The sequence below is a fragment of the Salarias fasciatus genome, chromosome 2 (assembly GCF_902148845.1).
Source record: "Salarias fasciatus chromosome 2, fSalaFa1.1, whole genome shotgun sequence".
Classification (NCBI taxonomy): Eukaryota; Metazoa; Chordata; class Actinopteri; order Blenniiformes; family Blenniidae; genus Salarias; species Salarias fasciatus.
In genome coordinates this window covers 7,524,720-7,549,592 of record NC_043746.1, presented here as the reverse complement: position 1 = coordinate 7,549,592, position 24,873 = coordinate 7,524,720, and the positions used below count along the sequence as shown (strand labels likewise).

The 24,873-nt window shown below is 42.8% G+C and overlaps 1 protein-coding gene across 5 annotated transcripts in view; it reads left to right on the top strand.

Moving 5' to 3' along the window:
• Positions 1-1,973: 1,973 nt before the first annotated feature.
• The window catches only part of tenm2a (teneurin transmembrane protein 2a), a 232,366-nt gene continuing 209,466 nt past the window's right edge, over positions 1,974-24,873 (top strand). For 4 of the 5 annotated variants that reach the window (XM_030101639.1, XM_030101622.1, XM_030101630.1 and 1 more), the window contains exon 1: positions 1,974-2,282. The gene's annotated coding sequence lies outside the window, so the exon portion shown is untranslated. The remainder of the gene's footprint in view (positions 2,283-24,873) is intronic. The other variant, XM_030101647.1, reaches the window with a different exon arrangement.

The window sequence follows — 24,873 nt, the reverse complement described above, 5'->3', positions numbered from 1 at the left end:
GTATAAGAGGGAATGGAGGATTATCACAACTGGTCCTGCTTTATAGCTGGATAAGGCCCATAGGCAGCCCATAAGCTGGAGCTGGCGGCTGTCGAGTCTGAGTTTGATTTCAAACTGATGAGCTAAATGCCAGTCAGCCACCCGCGGTTGCAGCCCCTGGGTGATCTAATCTGGGTTTGTTCACTGGCCAGTTTCCACTTCTCACTGCCTAAGTGTTGGCCTGTAATACGACATATTAGGGCTAATCTCTAGGTGTGTCCATATGCAACGACTTAAGTGCAGATGGATAGAAAGGACTGATTTAATACCGCTGACATCATTACTTTTAAGTCCTCGCTAACACCCTGGGAATTCAGACGGGTAGGTGAGAGCCTGCCGCGGTCGAGTTCATATTTCCTGAATTATGCCAATCCTACCACTTATGTTTTGTGCATTACATTTCATGAATGGGCGAAAGGAAATACGTCTGGCTATGTTTCTGTACCTTAATGGTGTTATACACGGCTCATTGTCTTTGAGAAAACAAACCACTGTGGTGGACAGTTTAGGAAAGCTGTGGACATGCTGCACCTGCATGAATAAGAATGGCTACCATGAACTGAAGTCAATGCTGCTTTTTTTTTTTTTTTTTTTTTTTTAAGGTTATCACTTGGGGACTTTCGAATGGTTCAGCACACCATCCTGCCCTCATCTGCATTTTTCATCTCATACTGCACCTGTGTTACCCACTTGAGATCTAATGATCCCCTCCTCTTTCCTTCCACCCTTCAGTCTGGGTTTAACTAAGCCATCTGTGAATTCAAATCAATTTGAGGTAAATTTTACTTATCTTATAAGCTGACACTCTTATTTTCCCCGATCTCTATGTCATGGGCATGTAGTATAATGGATTGCCAAACTAAAATAGAAAATGAGAGCATGAAAAAATAAAAAAAAATGAAGCCAAAAGTGGGAGGTTTATGTCCCCTGCCAATCCCCAGTTATGCATAAAAATGCCTCTGAAATGAAATCTTTATCAAAAGAGCCACAAGGTTCTCCTTACAAGGTGTTTTCAAATAAGCAGGCGTTATTATCATACCTCCATTGGGAAATATGCATTTACAGCTTGGAGAGTGAGAGGCAATAGGCTAACTGTTAACAATGTTTTCCCTAGTTATGGTGCATAATTGCATGCTTCTGTTATTGCACCTTTCTATTGCCGCTAATACAGGGAAAGCCCATTAGGCAGTGCGCTAATGTGAACAGTAGCCCGCAGTGCAGTGGGTGCACTGTTTAAAAAGAGATGCTTGAGGACCACTGTAATGAGCGAGAGGCCTTATAAGGAGGGCACTAACACCCAAAGCGGACATGTTCAGTCTCTGAAAAATACACTGAGACTAAACTTTGCCTGTTAGGCGGTAAATACACGTGGCGATATTGCTGCGCTGCAGTCTATTTGACTTAATGAAACTGACCTTTAATTTCCCTCAAACGTGTAAGTAATCTTGTATCAATGTGCAGCGGGGTTTCTGAAAGTGACAAAACTCGGGGATGAATTTTAATTGCCGGCTATATATTTCAAGTAATGATATTAGGGTATCAGATTTACGCGTGTAATTATATCTTATTGTGAATCCTCCGTATTGATCACTGCATACTTAAACATTTCCAGTGGAATTGTTTAATGGCAGCCACAGCTGATCCCCGCTTGTCTTCTTGCAGGGATGCAGCTGCAGCCAGCAGCTCACAGTGGATTACGCGCTGATAATGACCATTGACTTGGTGCGGCCGTGAACGCGCGCTCTGCGAGCCTCGGTCATTGCTCCGTGGCGGTGTGTGCATCCTCGCTTCCCGGGTCGCTCGCCTTCCCCGGTGCAGCATTTCACCGATCCGCCGCGGCTCATGCCCGCCGTTTTTCTCCGCTTGGAAGAGGGACGCGGCTGAGACTGGGGACGTGCCGTTTGGCTCGCGCGCAGACTGCGTGCGTCCTGTTCTGGGGGTCCATCGCATGTCCGCTCCGCTCCTCTCCTCTCCTCTCCTCTCTCCCGCCGCCGCAGAATGGATTGCTCCGTTTGATACCCTCGATCTGGTGAGATGTTGAACTGGAGGCTCGCGCCTTGCCCTCTCCGTCAGCTCCTCGCGCCGCTCCGCACGCAGTAGCGACTCGCCACCGGACAGACAGCAAAGAAAAGTAATGCAATAAACAAGTGTCAAGTCGCGTCGGGCTGTTCGACAGGACGGAGGAAAAGTTCAAGTCGAAGAAGGAGGATTATGCAGTGAGTGCCGCACACAGCTGTGAACAGGTACGTTGTGTTTTATTCATCTTTTTTGTTTTTTTTTTTTCCTGAGTGATATACACCCCTGCGGAGCCTCCGCTGTTGTTGTTTACGCGCCGTCCTCTGTGGCCACAAACAGCACATGTGGAGGCTGCTGCACGCAGTCGGTCCTTGTGGACGGGGAGGGCAGCGTGCAGCGATGACATTGAGGTGCCTTTTGTCGGGAACAACATTTGAGCTCCTCGTGTGAGCCTGCTCCTGACTGGCACTGGTCACAGAGGGCTCCGTCAGCGTGCCTGCAGTGCCGTCCATGTGTCATCTGTCGTGCTGTCGAGGTTAATGGAACCTGGGCAGTAATGACCTTATATTAATCGCTGTGGAGTTTGTGGTTTGAGGGCTTTTTTTTTTTTTTTTTGGCACATTGCAGTCTTGCACGGCCGCACAGCTTCAACCATTCCCCGAGAAATTGTCGCTCTTCAATGTCTCCAAAGGGTCAAGGTGGATAGTTGAGATCCAGTGGAGATGAGGGACATGAGCTCAGCCCCTGTCCGACGCGTTTATTGCCACCGCAGCGCAGCATCCTCATTTCGCCTGCTCCCCTGCTCACTCCCGCATGGGAAAGTGCGGGTGTCCTTCAAACAGGACGCGAGCACTTCATCATTACCATGATGGTGCGACAGGCGCGCTTTAATTGGCTGCTTGACCTGTCATTATCGCTCGTCCGCCCTCACCAGGACAGCTTTGCGTCTCCGCGGTGAGTCCGCCTGGACATCCACCGCCTAATCCTGCTTCACAAGTCATCTGAAGCACTGCTGCTTTACTGAACTTTACATTTTATGCAGTATTAAATTAAATTCCTACTGCATCCACTTACTTTTATGATGCGTAATTTTAAACTTAGGACTGAAGAGATGGATGCAATCTCTTGATTTGTGTGTGTGTGTGTGTGTGTGTGTGTGTGTGTGTGTGTGTGTGTCACACAGAGGCTGAAAGTCACACACCAGCTGTCCTCCCTCCGGCCACAGCTGAACATAGCACTGCAGGACACAGTTCACTCAGGAATGAATATGCATCGAGAAACGCCTCCAGTTACGGATTTATAGAAATGCACAAAGTTTAGGAATGCATGAGACAAACTTTTGGAGTCGGATGTGTGTCAAGTAGAGTGTCAAGGGACGAGGCCCACACACCAGCTGTAGATCCCAGAGCCTGGCAGTCATCAGCACCTTATGACATGAAAACACACACAAACACACAGATGCCACTGAGATCTTGATGATGATGCACCCTGCTGAGATTCACACTTCAATCCAACCGTACAGTTTCTCTCTGTGGCCCTTCTATCTCCTCCTCCACCTTTAGCTCTCTTTAAGCCCGCCTGTGTCTGTGTGATCTCCACCGCTCTTTGATCTTTCTCTGGCTTTCTGTGCCTCTGTCTTGAGCTTTTGACGGGGGCATATAAATCAAAAAGAAAAGGAAAGCTCACAGATTTGCGTGCAGATCTTCGCCGAGACTCTTAAATGCATGCACATAGAAGCCGGAGCACATGTTCCTCTACTTCAGCCATATGCCTGCTTTACTCACGCTGACAAAGTGCACAAAGTCAGCTGTCCTCCGCGGTGCTTCACCTGCCAGGTGTAATCATTATGACCTGTGCGCCGTGTTTGTGTCTGCTTATGTGTGGCAAGTCTCGGTCTTAAGTGCTAATAGGAGCTCACAGTGGACAGCAGCAGGCTGTGTCAGTCGCAATCTCCAGACAAGCCCTCAGGGTGTCCTATTTGGCATGACACACACACACACTCACACACACAATTGGCCTTGAGATGTCGAGACTTGACTCGAGGGTCTGAGCTCCACAGGTTCTCTTAAGTACATGTCCTTGCTGAACCTCCACAACTAATCAACAGGATTAAACATTCTTTTTTTTTTTTTTTTTTTTTTAACCATGGAGATATAGAGATTTATATGTTGTATACATTTTTCCCTGAAAATATTCTCTGAGAATATTTCTTAATCCGGACATGAACATGATTAGAGAGCGAAAATCTGTGCGATCATCTGTCAGTTTTTTTTTTTTTTTTCTCTCTGCCTTCCTCTATGTGGGTTACATATTTATACATACACTTTACTGCAACACCTGTGAGGCCTGGAAAGAGGAGCATCAATCTTCATTAGACTAAAATGATGCTGGGCTTTGTTGAATAAATAACCAGTACTGAGCGTGTGTGTGTGTATGTGTATGTGTGTGCGTGTGCGCGCACACACACTCATGTAGGCGTGTTGAGCTCTGTGGCCATCTCTGACCTGGCTGACAGATGACTGCAGTGATTTCCAGGGTTCAGCAGATTAGGGGATTAAAGACGGAAGGCTTCACACAATAACCCTAATGCATGTGCGCGTCGCCAAGCGCATGCACATCACACAAACCCACACTTGCATCTTTTTTTTTCTGACTAGTTCAGAGGTGAATGATAGCAGCACGACCCGGTTGTTCTGTGTTTTGTGTAAGACTGCATTAGGAAACCTCAAGGGTCCAATTTCACTAATGCCATTTTCACACCACAGGCCTGGCCTGTTTTGGTACAGACAGCCCCACTAATATATTTTGTCCTCCTCAACCAATTCAGAACCCACTCATTGTCAGAAAATCAAGCTACCTTGTGGGCTGAATGTTTGTGACTAGGCCAGTGCAATTTTGCCACCGATTTGCAGCCAAGAAGTCCTTTTCAGACGCAAACTAGGCACCGCTGTGCTCATTGTTTTAGATTCTGTCAACTCGCGCTGCATTGCAGCATGTTAATTGATGTCATAACAGAAAAACTGCTTATATGTCTCTCAGGTGTAATTACCTGAGAGCAGTAAAGTGCCACTTGTTTGAAGGCTTTGTATGATTTCATGTGCTGACTGACTGGCTTGGTTTTGGAAACAGCCATTTGCCGTGTGGTGTTAACATTTTTCTCTAACCGAACATTTCAACCACAGGGTGTAATACAGTATGCTGGGCATCGTTGCTACTGACAGGGCGACCATCACAACATTATGAAGGTTCAAAATAACCTAAATCTTTCAAATTTAGCCCCTTGGGCCAAGTTTAGATTTATTTATTTTTTCCACAAGAGGTGTGAGTGGGAATAAAAGAAGCAATCATCCCCCCGCAGATGAACACACCTGTCGCTTAAAGCATGCTTTGTTATTGCGTTTTTATGTCTATTTCCCAAGCTGGTCTTAAACACTTCATCACTAAACAAAGATGAGGGCATGATTGTTATATTTTCAGGTGAAATTATTCTTTTAAAGCCCAGCAAACACTGTTTTTCCAAAGGTACATTAGCCCTTCGGACTTTATCATTTGGGACAGAACAGGATTGGTAGTAATGGAGGCTGAAACAACCTCTTGTCACTGCTGATTAACTAAGAACACTGACCTTTAGAGAGAGGAGAGGAGAGGTGGGTGAATATGATGTTCCCTGTGCCAGAATATGGAGGGAGGCCGATATTGTTTATACTCCTGTTGTAATTGTCAGGACATGAAGGTAAATAGAAAATACTAGGCTCGGTGGCATACCTCTATTATAGGCGGCTCTGCCTGCCCTACCACCCTCTCAGCTATTTCACAAGCTCAGGGCTTTTTGAGCTAGATATATAATCAACACAGTGTCATAAATCCACATCCAGATTTAAAAAAAAAAAAGCTGCGGGAATGGTTTCAATGCTATGATGCTGCCCTGATTGGCCTTTGTGTTGTAGATTTTCAGTAGCGTGACATCCACCGGTGTCCGTGAGGTTTTTATGAGCCTGGACCGACTCAGTTCAACCAGCAGAGCTTTGGTTACTGTCCTCCTCTACAGCCCGATTGTCTGCCTCGCTCTCGGTTTGATTCGTCCACGCCACACCGTCGTCCCCGTGTCATGTTTCACTATTTCAACTCTGAACATTAATTGTGCTCCTTTGGGGAACTTTCCGAGGCATATGTAGGAATGGCATGCTGTGGTTTTTTGAGAGGCTAAAATTACAAAGACTGGCTGATGAAGGAGCAAATTATCTTATTTGCACTAATTGATTAATTGGTGGGTAAATGAGTAGAAACCACAGAGCTTGAAAGAAACAGTAGACGGAATATCCCGTGGCTTTCTTGAGAGATATTTTAAGGCTTAGGTTTTTACAAATGGGAAACTGAAATGGTGATTTATTTTTTTTCCCCATGAGTGGTTACAGGATTAAATTTAAGCAGATTTGAAATGTTTACAGGTGACAAATCAACAAATGCAGCCAGACGTGCTTGTTTAAACCATTTGTACAGTGAGTTGTCACTGTGCGAGCCTCCTGGTTTGTGTTATGCGGTGTGAGAGTGTAGAGGTTGGTGGTGGTCGGAGGGGCCGCAGCCTCGCCCCCGTCGGCCCACCCCAGGGTTGCTTTGGCTACATATGCAGCTCACCACCATCGAGTATGGAGTGAGTGAATAATGCAGGTGTAAACAACCTTGAGTTCCCTGATAAAAAAGATGCTATATAAAACCGCTGCATTATTACCCATCCATCCATCCGTCCATCCATCCATCCATCCATCCAACACGAGGTTGCTACGAAGTAGCTCCAGTCGCTGACACAGAGACAGATACATACATAGAAATACATAAATATTGGCCTCATACTTTGTTCGAGTTGGTCTTTAAATCCAAACATGACTGATCATTCCCCATATTGCCCTCTCAGAGTCATCGATTAGCTTAACAAGCATGTGTTAAACCATCGAGGGAAGGTTCGAACCTGCAAGAGGTTCCTTGTGAGAGGAGAAGGGTAAGGGTGAATCCCAATTCTCTGCTTAATCCTCAATCTTACTCCTCATTCCTCAAAATGCGCGCTCCCGTGAAGTTAAGTGCTGTCCCATTCCTTAACAAGTTGAGGAAAGGAGCGAGACTAAGGAGCGTTATCTCCCTTAATTTTGAGATTCTACGAGACCTACCTTGGAGTTAAGGATAATCCAGAATGCTTGTTAAATTGTTCGTTTTGCTGTTATTTTATTAATCAAAAATCTTGTATATTACTTTGGGAGTAATTGTATTAAGTTTCTATCACAGATAATATTTACAAAGGCTATTAGAAAGAAATCAAGAAAATTCATTTGAATGCATTTATTAACAAGGTCACACATGCAAAATGTTAAACATTCCTAATGCAGGCCACATTACTTACAGTTATGAAGGACGTTGTTATGGATCATTGGCCTAAATTATTACAAAATTATTGCGGAGAGAGAAAAAAAAAAACAGCGCTCCACGCGTGTGCGCTCTCTCTCTCCTTCGGACGGTCCAAAGAAGCGTCGCGTGAGCCCCGAGCACCCTCCCGACGGTCCGAACCCCCCCCCCCCCCCCCCCCCCCCCAAACTTTTTTCCTGCAGGAAACACTGCACTTCTAGCTTTCTTCTACCCTCTTGCGCAGTGCTGCCCCCTGTGGTCCAAGGACGTAACTGTCTTTAAGGGTTGTCCCATTTCCAAGTGACATTACATTCCTTAACACTTGTTTTGACGAGGCACTTAATTTGAGATTGAGGATCAAGGTTGAGGAGTGAGGATTAAGCCGAGAGTTGGGATTGGGCCTAACTCTTATTCAGTTGTATCTTCCTTAAAAAATTCAAACCTATCATTTTTGCATCGTTATATGAGAGGTCATGATAAATGGCCCTGCCTGTCCCTACTTATAATTATGTTTCTGAATTTCAAAAGATCAGTGCTACTACTCACAAAGACTCATGGTTATTTCTTGATTGGAGCAGTTATAGAAATACCGAGTGAAAAAAGGAAATTAGCATTGAGACCTAATCTTATGCAAGTCCTTCAGATAAACAAATGAGACTTACATAATATAATACATAATAGTTTAAGATTTACTGACGTCGTAGTTCAATGTGGGTTTTCTGTGATTTTTATTTTTTTTCCTTCAGCATAAATAGATTCTGAAAGCTCATCGCCCATCTGTCCCTTGCACATTTCCTTGCGACCTTCGCGGCCTATGTATTATTTTTTGAGGGGTTTTGTGTGGCTCAGACTGCTGTTGCTCACTGTGGTGTGATGAGTGTATGCATGTGTGTGTTTGTGTGTGCATGCCGTGTGACACCCGGCATTAGCTGTGCTTTTGAGAAAGTGACGCTTGTGGAGAGCAGCCTTCACGTTGGATTACCACGCCCATGGATCCTGTGGGTTTTTTATGTTGGAAGTGGGACGATATTTACTATATCTGTCTGACAGCTGACGGACTGGTTTTAACTCATCCTCCTCGCCGGCTCATGGCACTTTGCGATGAGCTCCTTGGTTGCATTGAAGTCGTGCACGAATAAAGTGTCCAACTCATGGGGTGTAATTGTTCTTGTGTCTGTTGTTGATAACAAGCGTCAAGTCGTTCAGCATGGGCCACACTGTGTGAGGCCCCCTAATTTTAGGTTATGATAGGGGGTGAAATTTCACTCCACCTGAAACAAAAAACTAGTGACAGTGCAATGAATGAACTCATCATTCAGTGGGTGCTCAGTGTTCATGTTGATGTGTCAGAACAAAAGAAGCCTGCCAGTCATCTGTCAATGGAAGTGACACATGCAGCACCATGTGTAAAACCTGCCCAAAGATCTCACTGTAAAGTTACTTCTCTTCAACCCGACACGCATTTAACACATGCAAACTCTGCAGTGACCACTGCCAAGCATGAATGTATCAAACAGACTTTTTCTGGCTGACAGTTCAAAGGAGCCTTGTGCAGAACGTATCAGACCTCCTTCATCTTTTGGTCCTAGTTAAAGAGTGCCAGCTTTTTCTTTTTAAACCATACCCCATCAGCGCAGAAGCGGTAAGTAGTCTCCTTTTAAAAATTACAAATTCCTCTTCTTCTGTCTCCTGAGGAATGCAGTGAAAAGTGAACTTGTCCTCTTATGCCCTTAAGAGGAAGGTGCAGCCGGTGAGTCATTCTCAAAGATACTGCCGAGTCATCGCTCAGACTTACAAACCCCATCAAGGTCTGACCCCTTTTGCTCATTTGGACGGCAAGTGTAGTTTAAGCAATCACTGATGATGCCTGAGGATCTATTGTACCATTGAACTTGCTTAATACCCTCTGTCCTGAGTACACTCGAGAGTGGTGCGGGTGATACAAGTGTCTGCTGCAGCCGTGACTCAAAGATATATCAGCTAATGGCCACATCCAAGCACATATGCAGTCAGGCGCACACACATGCACACACAGTCTTTATTTCAGCAGGGAAATACGGTGGCTTTTCCATTTACAGCGCTCTCCACCCTTGATTTGTTGGATCATTGAATTCCATGCCTTTCACAGCCAATGGAATAACCACAAACTCTCAGTGGCAGCCAATGAAATCTGAAAATTTAGTGTACCTTATATCCCTCTGTTGCTTATCTGCTTTCTCCTTCTCTCCGTCTCTCTTCCTAAGCAGATATGTCTAGTTACAGTCTAAAATGGCCTTGTGAAGGAGGACGGGAGTTAAGATGGCATCCCCAGAGACTTTTCAGTGCAGTAATTTAATAAACTGTGATATTTTCCCACTCCACAAGGGAAGGGGAATAGACTCGGAAAAGTAATGAAACTCAGCTGTTGAATTTTTAATATTGAAGAATCAATTTCATGTTCCCGAACATAACCAAGTAAAAGGGTCCTTTCTGTTGCCTTGCATTGTAACATACACAGTCCAGGAGCGACTTCTGGCTCATCTCCCTGTTTTCTTTGTAGGAAAATATTTGCACAGCAGCATCATCTGGTTTTCACTCATTTTTTTGTTTGTAGAGTGGCTACATGTAGATGGTGTCCTAACCAAGGTCAAAACATGGAGAGGGAGCTACTTCACAGGTCTTTTATCAGCACAAAAATATGAGCACACAGAGCATAATTCATATTAAATTTGGGCTTCACTGAATTCACAAAGGCAGGTTTTCTGAAATTCTAGTTTCAAGCTTTACTCGGTCTCTCCTGCTGTTCGAGGGTCATACTTGTACCATCCGTCCATTAAGGGCTACAAAAGCTGGAAACTCTCCCAGCCATGAGAAGAAAAAAAAAACACATGTTGCCTAATAATAGAGTTGGACGATCTTGCCTTTAATAAGATTGTCCGATTGGCACCCGCTGCACCATCAGGAGGGAGTGTATTCAGGGTTGAATTAGGGGTAATTTAACCCCTAATTTATACTGGGCATGGCTGCAAGAGAAATTAAGGGTTAGCTGTTAATTTGCTACAACCACTTGTGGCATCGCCAAGGGAGGAAGAAAAAAAACAAAAACATTTGTTCATGATTGGCTGTGATCGCCAATGCCCAATCAGATAGTGAACAAGTCACTTGTACCTGGCACTGGGCTAACAGACCTCGACAACCAGACAAACAATGTCTCACCTGCTGATAATTTATCCACTCATGTTGCTGGCCTTAGCCAAAACAGTTTGCCTCTTTTCTCATGTAAAACCATAGATTTTAGCAATCTGAAAAACTTAATCATGCAAAAGATAGAAAAAAATCCTCCTCAAACAGAGATTAATGATTCATTAAATCTCTTAAAATGAAGCAAAATCTGAAAAAGACCTTCTAACTCTGTCAATTTTTTAAAGCAGACTAAGCTTTGTAATAAAATCATCGAAACATTTCAAGAATCACTTTTAGCTGTAGTGCTTTTACAAATGTTTACAGACGTGCGAAAGATCTAAAAAGGCTTTGTTGATGTTTTTCAGTGGAGATATTAGCTTTTGATACTTCATGTAACTTCTCACAGTGACTGCAGAGTCGAAGCAAAAGCAGTCGTGTGCTTTTAGCGACTCCCAACATGTTTTAATGAGGCATCTTCAGCACTTTCTGTTGGACTTAACTGAAGCAGTTTCGATCCTGGACAGGCTTTTAGAGTATCCATCTGCTCTTCCAAGTCATAACACTTGTTTTCCTCGTTGCAGCCGCGGCTAAAGCAGCTGAAGGCCATCTTGTTTTCTGTCCTGGTTTGCTCTTTAAATTTAATTTACACTATCATTCTCAGTCACTTTTTTTTAATGCCTTCTTTTTTTTTTTTTGAAGTAGTTTTGACCTTAACAGTCTTCCGTAATATTCAGTTGAGAATGACAACTGGTATTTGATAATTAATCCAGATTCCTCCGTTTCACAGCTCTGTCGAGGCGGATGGCTGTTTGTTTACTGCAGATATGCAATGACACTCCTCTTACCCTGACTCCACCGAGAGAGAGAGGGAGACAGAGATGGAGAGAGAGAGAGAGAGAGAGAGAGAGAGAAAGAGAGAGAGAGGGGTCAGGTGATGATTTATGACCGCGATGCTGCATTCCAGCACAGGATGATTAATCTCTTCTGGGAACACTTCACAAGTACAAGTTTAACCTACCTCGGCCTTGCACATGCATGTACGCACACACACACTCCCAGCGAGTTGCTCACACAACATCACAAACACACACGAGTGTAAGCACACGCATGCTCTGCGTGCCTGACAAGCGGGACATAAACGGAGGGCCAGAGTGCATGTAGGTGCTTTTGTATGCGTTCCGTGTGCAACCGCTCGTGCTCCTCTGCGTCCCCCCCTCACTCTCTGCATACGCACGTCGGCGACTACCCCTCCCCTCCCCCTCCCACACATACATGCACGCGTCCCCTCCTTTAATGTCCCTCGCTCGTCCTATCTTTCTTTCCTCCTCTCCTCATTGGCCTCTGTGGCGCAGTGTCTCACATTCGCCCCTCTCCTCGTTCGCCCCGTCCATTCATCACGAACAGTCACAGACGCTCACGTCGGGAGAAAGAGAGTGAGGGAGAAGGAGGCGAGGGAGCTTGAGAGAGCTTCTGTATAAGGCCATTTGGCGCCGGTACCGGGGAGCATAAGGCTATAGGATTAGTGCAGCTAGGTGCTAAAAGCTTCAATGTCTTAATAAGCACAGAGAAAGGCAGGACTGGCCGTATCGGTGTGATGCAGCTGTGTCTGCGTGCGGAGGTGTGCACATTCAGGTGGTTCGCCCAGGTACAAATACTCCTTGGTAGTCCTATAGGCCGACACATTGAGAGGATAAGTGTAAATACCACAGCCAGCATCTGAAGCTCTATTACTTGAGCACACTTCAACAAATTGTTCCACAGTTACACTCATTGAAACACAGAGGGTGGTTGAATACATCTTTATTGTAATGAAGTCATTTATTGTAATGGAGAGCATTTACAGTCAACTGTGGCTTAGATTTTTATGCGTGCGTCGCCCCTGCCGCCCCGTCTTTGTGCGCGGCCGGCCCTTTTTGTCAGAGATCCTCTGCGTCTCCGCAGTGTCCGTCCACAGCCTGTGAGCACAGTGACCTCTCCCCTGAGAAGGAGATTGTTTTTTAATGGAGGTGCGGATTTGCAGTGATTAAGTTTTTTTTTTTTTAAAGAAATCATGCAATTAAATGTTTTCAGCGAGACCTCGAGCCGGCTGGCGTATCGAGCGTGATTTATCAGGATGAGACGAGCAAAGGCAAAAAAAAAAAGACTCAGGATGAAATGACCACCGGACGGCAAAGTGATTGATAACATGAAATTAAAACAGGTTATGGTCCGTTTAAAAGACGGAGTGTGAGTCAGGTTTGTTATTAAATGTATCATTTTATGAGGCAGTCATCTTTATATCAGAGAGCCACACAGCTTCTAACTCCAGCATCTCTTCACTGTTTAATGTCTATATGAAACCTTATGTATGCTGAGCCATAAAACTCCTTCCTTCGTGTTGTAAAACACTCATCAAGTGCTAATTTATTGTATGTTTACCTTCAGTGTCATGTCTCGTATGTTGTGAAATCTTTGTTTGTCAGTGGTTTCAACAGGTGTGCATTAGACTGCAGCTTACATTAAAGTACAAATCAATTTCTTTAATACATAAATGAGTGCTGCAATCTATTGCTGTCTCTCTGGACGAGTGTTTACAGTAGTTGGGGAGCTGGTTACCTTTCTGAGTGGTGCAGATATGTAGCCTTTCACCGGGTAAGTTTTCATTCAGTTATTCATCGTTCTTTTACTTTTCATACTGCCAGCCATAAATAAAACACATTTGCTGTTAGAGAAATCCAACAGCTGCCACGTTTGCATCATTATCCATAAATCTCATGTGTGTGTGTGTTAGGATGTAATATTGATTGACAGACTGTCACTACCAGTCATAATAAAATGGATAAAGCAAAATAACACAAAAAATAGTGCAACATGTAAATATATATTGAATGGCTGTTGTTTGATTTTATCTTCACTGGGTGAAGGTCACCGGCACACACTCAGATCGCAGCAGTCTGGAGAACGTCAGAGAATGCAACTTCATTGTTTCATCTCAACAATTTCACTTAATGCTGAATATTTCCTCTTCATTTTTTATTTTTGATTTTCAGTCTTATATGTTGTCTTTTATTGACAAATTTAGGTTATTTATTTATCCACGTCTCACTTTATAATTATACAAAATGAAATAAAAAGGTAAACCACATACGTTTGTTTTTCCAATATGGCCTCCATATGTTATTGCATAAACTATACAGGGTCATTTCATAAACTAAAAACTACACCTAACATTCACCGAGTGGTCTTTTTATTACTCGGCTGCATTCATATATCTTCTACTGCCTGCATCTTTATTGCCAGCAGCTGCCACTACATTGCAGCCTATTTCATTTACTAATGGTTATCTTTATTATCATTTCTACAACACACTGGCCATTTAAACATGCATTTAATCATCTTTACTTTAATGTCACATATGGCCTTATATTGAAAATGTGCTATGCCGTGACTCCATTCATGCCGTTCCCCTGAGAGACGTTTGCTTTTGTGCATTAAGAGTAATATGAGTGGATTTGTGATTGAATAAGACAACTGCTTTGAATGTAGCCAGGAATAGAAAAGTACTATAAAAAATACATATCTGACAACACAGATAGATTAGCCTCTATGCACTACATTTGTTTGCATATAGCTCATGAGACAAGCATGGCGGTGGAGGATTAGCGCCAGTTGGCCAAAGAAAAGTAGAATTCGGTAAGTCATATATAGCATAAACAGACACTTACACACGCTGATGTGCATATAGCCCCGGCTCCTCGGGTGTTAATCCTTTATCTAGCAGCAGCTCAGTTCACGGCATAGTCTATTATCAAATGCAAAGATTGGGCAGAGCAAAGGAAGCACTGTGCGAGGGGAATGAAGCCAAGTAATGTAATCCTTTGTGAGAGTGCCGTGGAACCATCCAGCCCCACTCCATCTCCTCAGCAGCCGCAGAATAGATGAATGTCCTGCACGATTATAATCTCAGAAGACACAGGTTACACACACACACACACACACACTGATGACCCATGCTATGTTCACATTTGATGTAGTTCTACTTCATTCCTGCTGATAGAAGACGTGATGAGTGGACAGGATGATGATGATGATTGCACTTCACTACGTGTGTGTGTGTGTGTGTGTGTTACTTTAAACTCCTGCGCTGCTCTTAAGGTTAATTCCTCGGCCTCTAATTGAGACCAGGTGTCGCGGAGGCTGGAGAGTATTTTTTTGGTTCGTGTAAGTGTCGGGGCTTGATGGGCTCACAGCGGGGCGTGACGTTGTGTACTACTACAATGAACGCACTCCACGTTTCAGTGTATATTTAGAAAGAGCAGCCTGGCATTCAGGCCCACTTAGCTGTCCTCTTCACACCGCTGTCACTCAGCATTGATTTAAGAATATCCCTGTAATTGAGGAGGGAGGCCCGATAAGGACGGGGGACCGCTCTGGGAGCAGCGGCTTTGATTCATACAGTGGAGTTATTTGGATCTTAGAACACCAACTTGGCGCTTTTGAAGCATGCCGCACGATGTCCTCAACGGGAATTTACCTCTGCTTGATTAAGAATGTATTTACAGCGTTTTTAAGAGCTTGCACACTTTCATCTAACTGCGGATTTATTTCATTTGAGTTTAAGGTGAGTAAACTGAATGTAATTAGCAGTTTACAGCCATCTATATCCACTTGAACTGATTTACTTATGCCTGAATTTCAGATTATTTTAGGTCAACTTAACACTAAAGACATAACATTTCTGACTTTGATCTGTTATTTTACTGAAAGTCTTCATTATATATTTATGTACATAGGTGTGAATTAAATAATTCATAATTGGATTCAATACTTAAAGAAAGCGTTTGACTGTTATTTTCATGTTAAATTTGTAAAATTAAGCTGTTGAATGAAGACAGCAGTTACGATGCCCTTCAGTCGATGTTGTTGCTTCGTGTTGTAGCTATGGGTTAGCTAACCAGCTTCTCCTCCTCTGCATTTCCTTCAAATCTTGGCTTATGCCAGTGATGACTGTGGTGGCTTTCAGTTGTGAAGGTTATCTGAGAATGGACCTGTTAGCGGTTTCACGCTAAGGAGGCTTGTCTTAACTTCCTGAGTTTCTAGTCACATGATCACACCACAAGACTTCTGGGCATTTAACCAGATGCTTCCTTCCACCTTACAAGTGTTTCAGCGATTCTCAATAACAAAAGCAGTGAACACAAACTAAATCGAGCTTTTTCTCCCCTCAACTGGCCACACAACAAACAAAAACATCGAGAAAAATATTTATTCAACAAAGCAGCCATCACAGTGCTGATAGCATACCGAGAAATCTTTGTGTTTTTTCAGTAGAGATAGATTGGTGTTTTCTTGGTAAATCATAGAGTTATTTTTAAATCCTTAATCAATACGATGTGTTTGTATAACTGTTAAATGAAAGAATATGGCCTTGTGACTGAATCACACTCTTCACTTCAACAACACTCTTCCTTATGAGGCTGCTTCATCACTAGCTTTGCTACTATCTGCTTGACATGAATATAAAGCAAAATAACAAAGAATATTTGTAGTGCACTACCAAAATGAAAAGTGTGATTTTTCCTGGCTCTTCCTCCCACAGCTCAACGTCTGAGATTTGTAGTGACACAACTTAAATTTGTGAAACATTGATGGCTTCATGTGCCGTAAATATTTAGGCCAAAGAGTACAAATTTCAATTTCATTTTGCCTACTGGACTCAGACACCCAAATCCCCTAACAACAATTGTATTGCTATCATGATATCAGCGTGCATGTTATACTGCATTAGTAAATTGTGAGAAACGGTGTTTAATCCACTGTACATTTACGCTAAAATGACATCAGTTTAAAAAAGAAGGATCAGTGCAATTAATTCACATCAATTCTGTGATTATCTCATTATTACATAATGCAATGGTAAGGCAGCCTTAATTTTTTCATACCCGGCAGCTCTAAGACTGAAATCAGAAGCGAAAAAGCTCAGAATTCATCTGAAATGACAAAAAAAAAAAACAAAAAAAAAAAACGAACAGACAACAAACCTACAACTTTTCAAAAGCTCCTGATACAAACTGCAGATTCGTGTGTGGCTGTAAATGAAAAAAACTAATTTATCCAACTGGTGTAAATTAGAGAAAAAGAAAGCAGCTTTGTTTTTTGGAAGGACAAATCCCAAAACACATGTGTGTAGGGGATAAATACACTCAAATAAGTGTATTTATTGAAAATCACATTGTCATTACTACACTGAACATTATCAGTATATTGAATGTTCATTTATTAGCATGCAACCGCGGCCATACCCATGTTCATAAAATTCACAACACACAGGGTCGCAGGTAGCACATTTATGAAGACTCGGAAGATCATGGAAGAGGTAAAAGCCTGAAAAAAAACAAACATTAGGTATTTATTAGAAATGAAGAAAAAAAATGGAAAAAAAATCTCTCAATGTTTATTTTTTAAACAGTCAGTAAATAGGTAACAAAATACAGGAATATAATATAATCCAATTAAATCCAGGTTAAAACTTTGCTTTTACAAACTTGAAGTTTTGTAGACACGAGCTACATTTGCATCTGAAAAAAAAAACAAACCCTTTATTCAAGTTATCTTATGAAAACATAAAAAAAGTATTTTCTACCAAAAATAACTGATTTTGAATTCTCCTCTGAAGTCTTGAACATGAATAGAAATCCAATATTTGAAACTGAAGTTCCTAAAAATGTGTCTGTCTGTAACCTGCGATCACATTAATTTGCACTATGGAAAAAAAAAAAACAGCAAAAAGCTGCATGACTGATGATCAGAGATCTTGTGAGTAAAACTAAAGCCGCATGATGTTGTCCAACAAGCTCGATCTTGTCAAAACAGTCAAAGTAAGAAAAAAAGCCCTGCATCACCCTCGGCTCCGACTCGGTCTGTCCGGTGAAGTGCTGCGGTAGCAGAACCCAGCGATGTGATCAGACTCCAAACTGGAAACGTGCCTGAAACAGGAGATCACCTCAAATAATAGCTCCTATCGGGTCAGCGTAAGATATACGGGAAGGCTTAAGCTCAATTTTGGTTTGGAAATTAGGAACTGGCTTCTAACTAGTCAGGCTGCGTCTTAGAGCAAACACTCGCATCCTGTGCTATTTTCATGGATTTGGTTTCTTGGATTTTCATGGATTTAGTTTGTGAAGGCGCACCAACATAATCACTTAAACTGCCTTCATGTTTATTATGTCTGCCAGTATTTTATTTTTCTCAACATGGATTTTATAACCCGAAACAGAGATAAAGCCACAAAGGGTTTGCAGCATAAACTGAATGGAGTCATTAAATCAGGGGTAGAGGAGCATGGCTGGTGGCTGTCTGTGTTTTCATGGGCAAGATCACAGACTCCTATCAAAGACCTCAAGGACATAGTAAATTTGTTTCTACATACCTGAAGTCAGAACAAATTTCCCTCTCTGTTTTTTCCCCGCAAACTGCAAGGTGGTGGTGCAGCGGTTGGCCTCATGTAGCCTTTGATTGCTGTGTGGCGTCTGCGTAAATGGATGAGTGTTTTCCCTGCATTCATGTAAAATAACGACCCTCCCTTGTATGATGACAGTGCGTCTGTTTCCCATTCATGGAGGAGCTTAACCAAAATTATGGTCACAGGTAGTGTCAATTAAACGACGCCAGCATCTGTTAGCGTCAGCTCCTCGACTCCTTGATCACTTCCGACAGCGTGCTTTATTTCCTGCCAAGCGTCAGTCTGCGGCTGAGCTTTGGAAGGCGACGCTTTGAAATCCAATACAGTCATATATCTGTACATTTTCATTCTTACGGCAACATTACTTTTGTCTCCTGAGTTTTTATTATTGAATCTGCCTCGTACCGCCGCCGTATAACTGGATACTTTATTTCTGGCGCAGTAGGATTGAAATAATGTCTTCCATTCAATTGAGTCATGTTTACTTGGGAAAACAATAAAAAATGAAATTAAAAATATATCAATTTTATATACCGTCAAGGTTTTTTTTGTGTCGGCGGTCGACTGATGAGTCTGGCTCTGGTTTATCGCCTCACGTCTCTCTGTATCATCGCTAAATTCCATCCCTAATAAAAACACGCGCTATAAAATGCGAAGACCAAACAATAACCGTAAAAAAGGCGGAGAAGGAATCAACGAAAAAAAATAATTTGACTGCATTCAGACATGTTTTTGTTCCACAGCAAGGATTACGGCGGAGCTTTTAAACTGTTAGGTTCCCGCTGCTTTTTAATATCTTGTGTGATCTATTTGTGTCCTGAGCTGCTAATAGCTCGGAGGAATCAGAGGAACACAGCAGGGGTGGCGCTCGGATAATGGATTGGTTATTTTATGTTTCTCCCCTACAAAAGACATAGAATAGTGAATTTGTCTTCTCCCCCTTCCTCATATTTCTCTCTCGTTTCAATTTTGTTTTACAAGAAAACCGAAGTTTCTCTGGCACCGCACTGCTGTTAAAACTCAGCCTAGCATTGCGGTTGTTTGGAGGAATGTGCTGGCATTATTTAGCTCCAGCGAAGACACAGCACAACTTTTTTTTTCTTTTTTTTTTTTTTTTTTTCGGTTAAATCAGTGTAGGATGGAATTTCAGGACCCTGCTCTTACCTTCGGCGAGAGGATATCACTCTGGGTGAGCTGAACTGGAGGAACACTAGCCCAGTGGGCGAGAGTGATTTTTGAGAGCGGTGAAACCGTATTCTTCATTTCACAGTCACAGCACTGGTGAAGCTGTGATAACAATGTGCCCTAAACCCGACTTATGTTCCTATTTATTCCGTGCGCCCCTCCATTGCCTGACGATTATTCGACACACATTGCGTGCATGCACACATCCGCCTCCCTTTTCTCTCTGCTCCAGACTGTAGTGCAGCAGCGGCAGAGCTGCAGCTCATATAAATAATCACCAGTTTAGAGAGACAACTATTTTCAAAACCCGCTTTCTGACAACTGGGAAGTTTTCAGGACAGTCGTCTTGTTAATTCTGGCATTAATTAGTGATAAACGGAAAGCCAAAACAAGATAATGGATGTTTTCTGGGGTGGGAATGTGGTGCGAACGGAGTTTGTTTGTGTCTTTCTGCTGCCTGAAGAAGGGGGAAGAAACTGGTCGAAAACTGCCTCGCACATTTATGATTTTCTTGATCATCTATAGGGACCAAACAATTCTCTGTGGCAAATACTAAAAGCTGTAATGTTGGGCGATGTTGCATAAATGTTTTAGAATCACGGTGCTTGTTATGGGCGAGACCGAGCCTCAGCGGGCCAATTTAGACAGCCTTATAATGGCATCTCTAATGCTCCAGTCTACATGAAAATAAACAAGTCTGTAAAAAGGAATATTAAATGCACTGTATTACTGCTTATTCCCAAAGAAACAAATTGATCTTTTTATGACTTTCAATCTATAACACGGGGCGATACCCATTTTACGGCAGTTACCATAAACAAACTGGTGAGCTGGGTTTTATCACCGCGCGTTCCGTGGGTTGAATCCTTAAAGTTGGCAGATTGGCTGCACCTGGCCCGAGTGTGAGTGTGAGTGTGTGCAGCAGGGGTTGCGTCTTCACGTCTGTGCGAGTGTTTTGTGTGTGTGATCTCTGCCTCAGCTGTGAGGTATGGCTGATTCCCTGATCCAGCAGGTTAAGGAGGGCTTTGGCTCTGTGCTGCTGACCCATCTGGACTGTTTGCCCGGCTTCGCCTCTCATCCCTGGAATGGAGTCGGGAGTGCCTTTTACTCAATTCAGACCTCCAGCATTAGAGCTGTGACAAAATTTTAATGGCCATTGACCCGATATACCTGAGACGATTTGCTGTGGCTCAGTACGGGATGTGTTTTGTGTAATCCTGTGACAGATGCGGTTCTCGCCTCGCCCACAGATATGAAGAATACAGATGGATAACTCAAATTATTTCCCCATATTTTTCCTGTGCTGCCATAAAGCCGATCCTTTTCAATCTGTTGTCAGTGACTTTAGCTCCCGTCCAAATATCATATCTCCTCTGCTTTTCCGCCCATCTTATCCTGGAGCTCCAGCTTGATGTGACCCCTACACACACTATGAGAGCCAAAGAGGATCAGAGCTCAGATCCACTCAGATTACCACCTTCTTTGTTGCTCGCTCTCTCTCTCTTGCTGTCTCTCTCTCTCTCTCTCTCTCGTCTCGTCTACCTATCCACAAATGGCTTCACCAACCAGGAGTTTCATTTGGACAAGGACAAATAGTACAACTGGAGCACACAAGCAGACACTGCTTCAGGGCTGAGTAACATTTGAGGGGCAGGATAATGTCAGCTGACGAAAGCCTTGGTGGCTCTCAGTCCTCTATGACTGCCAACTTCACTAACATCAGCTCCACTATGCAGTAATGGGACAAAGGCGGCCTGCTTCTTTCTGTAGCTTTTAATAGGGCAGCTCTCCATGTGAGAGGGAATCAGAGACTGACAGAAAGAGAAGAGGAGGAGCAATAGTGAGCATCAGTGGGATTCTGTGTCTTTTTTTTTTTTTTATGTGTGTGTATGTGTGTGTGACTTGAAGGGAAACACCAGTGGCTTGCATTACAATGGGAGGACGAGGCTGCAAAGATAACAGGAAACCTGGCGCCGGGCGATATGGCAGCAAATTTTTGTTCAATATTGTTTTCGTTTTTGTTTTTATCAGTCAGTAAGAAATGAAATTTTTAAATGCTAGCAGCTGGAGGCTAGACCAGCTGCTACTGGCAGGACACAGACTGACTTTTTTTCCCCAAAATGTCAACAATTTAGTTGAGTCGTGGTTAATGTAGGAGTCAGATTTTTGCCACAGACGGAACCAGACATGTCAAGTTCTGCTGCGTCGTTTTATTGTTTCTGGAGCTGCAAAAGTGCAACATTTAGCTCAGGGGTCATCAGCCTTTAAAAATATGAGGGCCACCTCAAGGGTACAAGTAAATTGAAGGGCCTTTGAAATAAATTTCCGGAATAATGACATGTCTTTTGATAACCACTATTTATAAAACATGCTACTGTGGCTGCCTGGGACTGAGTTAGCCGCCACCAGTTTAGTGCATTTCGAGTTTATCTACTCGACTGGCTCCGTTATCGCAGTTGAGGTGCATAATCTAAACAGCATAACTGTGTATAGGAATCAAGACGCAGGCATATATATATATATATATATATATATATATATTTTTTTTTTTTCTATTTTAATAGATGATAATATGCATGCAAAGTATGGCTCGTGGTTCAAAGGAATTGTGCTTAATCCCTCTTTTGAAAAATTTGGATGTAACATCAAAGAAACCAATTAGAGTACCATTTTTCAGATCCATTGGCACCTGCATATGTTTCTGCTATCACACCAGATTTGACAAGAAGCAGAAAAAAGATTGTTTTTGTCTGCAAAGGGATAATCTACAGCTGTGATGGAGCTTTGAACTGAAGACATGTGGACTCTTCGACTGTGACAGCTCACCTGCTGAAGTGAGTTTAAAAGTATAATTTATACATAAATAATAGGGTTACCAGCATTGTGCCACGTGCTTCTATTTACTTTGGAGACACACATTAGGTGTAAAGACAGGTTTTACCTCTTAAAATTGTTTCAAAGAAACCTGGACAACACAATAGCAGAGTTCAGGTACGATTTGCTGCTTCCGCCTATGAAGGTGACATGAGATCACTGACTTTTTCATAATTAGAGGACGATTGCCTTCTCGTGCTTCAAGATGGAAGCTAAATACCAATGTGCCACGAGTGGGCCGTCAATGTGCCTGATCCTCACTCATTTCCACAACAAACATACCCATGGGTGCAGAGACGGGTACAAGTTTGGATGGAAATTATTAACAAGCCGTGCTTGGCACCACTTCGTGGCAGGTGCACGCTGCACATGTTTCCACTGTAAATTTACACTAATTACCTGGCAGCAGCGTCACCTGCGATGCACTGCGCTGTCCAGGTAAATATACTGGCCACAAGTTTGGGACCATATTTACACATACACCAAACCAAAGTGCCTCGTCTCACACACACACACACGCAGACGCATAAGCTGTGAATCAACAAGTCCTTAGGATGAAATTAAAAAAAAAAAAAATGACATTGTATATAAATTAATCCAACCATATGACATCAGATCAACACAATAAAGATCAGGATGTACAATATGGAAGGCATTTCATTTCAGTCGCCTCGGACCTCTGGAGCTCAAGTTGTTTTCAGAGTTGCAGAGTGGAAGTAATGAACAATCTGCCCCCTTCAAGGTCAGTCATCTGAGGGTAAACTGGAGGCAGCTCCGAGCTCCCTGGCTTCACTTTGTAACATAGCTGTACGAAGTGTGACTCTTTCAATGCTTTCACTCGCAGCTCTGCTACAGCGTTGTCTCTGGGTACAAAGTTTCACCATTCTGTGTTCTTTAGGATCTACAGCTTTCACTCATTTACCAGTGTCCTGATTTGTAATAAACTGGAACACTGCAACTTGGTTTTTCCAAAGATTTTTTTTTTAACTCTGAAGTAGGAATTCTGAGCTCTGAGGAAACTGAAACACAATCCCAAAAGTCTTTCAGACAGAATAGAATTGATTAGAATTTGTTGTTAGTGTTTAGGAACAACAAGCAAATGTTTAGCAGTTCAAGTAGATGGTTAAAGAATTGCATAAAGGATAACAAATGTAAAATAATGTGCAAAGAAACAATGATATGTGTAGCTATTATGCCTCAAGTCTTGAGTTTTGTGTGTGTGTGTGTGTGCATGTGTGTAAAATGTCTTTGGGGTGGAGTAAAGGTGGAGTAATATACTCCGTTGGCCTCGCTACCTGTTGCAGGTTGTTTCTGTCCTCCACTGTCCAGCTGGACTAACAGTGATTAGTTTTATGTTTTTCTCACGTTGAGATTGGTTTTTCTTTCAGATTTTCTGAAGCAGTGAAACTTCCTGATGCCACATTCAAACTTTCTTATTCTCTTCTTATTCCTTTCTCAGTAATGCGTGCTACTTTTCTTGTGTTACGGGCAACATTCTGGAAAATATGTCCCTCTTTTCGACTTCCTCTTCTACCCTCTGGCTATTGCTGCTGTCACTACAAACCTCTCTCCCTGAATATCATACCCCGGTCATCCCACACATATACTCAAATATACATTTCCACTCAGAACAGCGTGCGTTCCTTGACCAAAAATACCCTACAATTTGTGCAGCATTAGAAATCGTCATGGTATATATATTGGAATTTCAACATTGAGGTTGAACTGTTGCTCTGGAAATGGTGCATTGAGCAAACCAGTGATAGACACATGTACTGGTGCACACTCACGAGAAATTGCACTGCGCTCACTTGGCCATTGTTACTTAACTCCCAGTCATCCTCCCACACAGCAGGGCAGCCAGCCTCTTGACACCATTCCATTTAGCCCACACTCCTGCCGGAGGATTCAGCTAATAACTCACATAGCCTGAATACAGCCATAGCACGAAACAATTACTTTCAAGAAGAAACAGAGGAATCAGGGGAAATGAGAGACAGCGTAACCTTGAGAGAGGATAATGTTTTTTAACATCGGCCAAAACCTCTGTGCTGAGTGTGATGTGGCAGGGAAAAAAAAAAAAAAACGTAGAAAAGAAATCATCAGAGTTTGTTAATGAATCTCTTCAGCTGAACTGAAGTTGCATTGCAGCATACACTCATCACTATTCAAGGCCTTTCTCCCCCTCTCTCTCCGCAGGCTGGAAAAACAGGCTGGGAAAGAAAAAAGCGGGGGAAAAAAAACACTCCCAATGTGTCAGAAAGCGGATGGCTCTCCCAATGGAGTCTAATTTACCTGGAGCTAACATGCTCAGCCTGTCTATATTTCCCATCAAACACATAATTTGCTTATAGCGGTTCAGAAACACAACAAGATCGCGGCTATTGATTGCACATTACTGGAAAATTAGTCCTCCAGCAAAGAGCGGAGTCCCTCTGATCAATACGTGTGCACATACAAAACAGGAGAGGATGACAAGGGGTCGGAAAGGAGGTTTCTCTTTTATATCTCAAAAGCCAAGCGAATGATTCGGAGTTCATGTAAGGCGTGTAAAATCCTAAAGCTTTTCCTGCCGATTGAACACATTACTGTTTCTGGTGATGATTTGCTGTGGACTGAAAGAGAAACTATGTAATTTACCACCGATACAGTATAATGCCAGTGTTTAATGAGTGCTAATTATTAAAGAGGATGCATGCAAATCATCAATATCAAACCTTCAGAACGAGGAGAATTTTATCCGGCCGGATACAACCATCCCA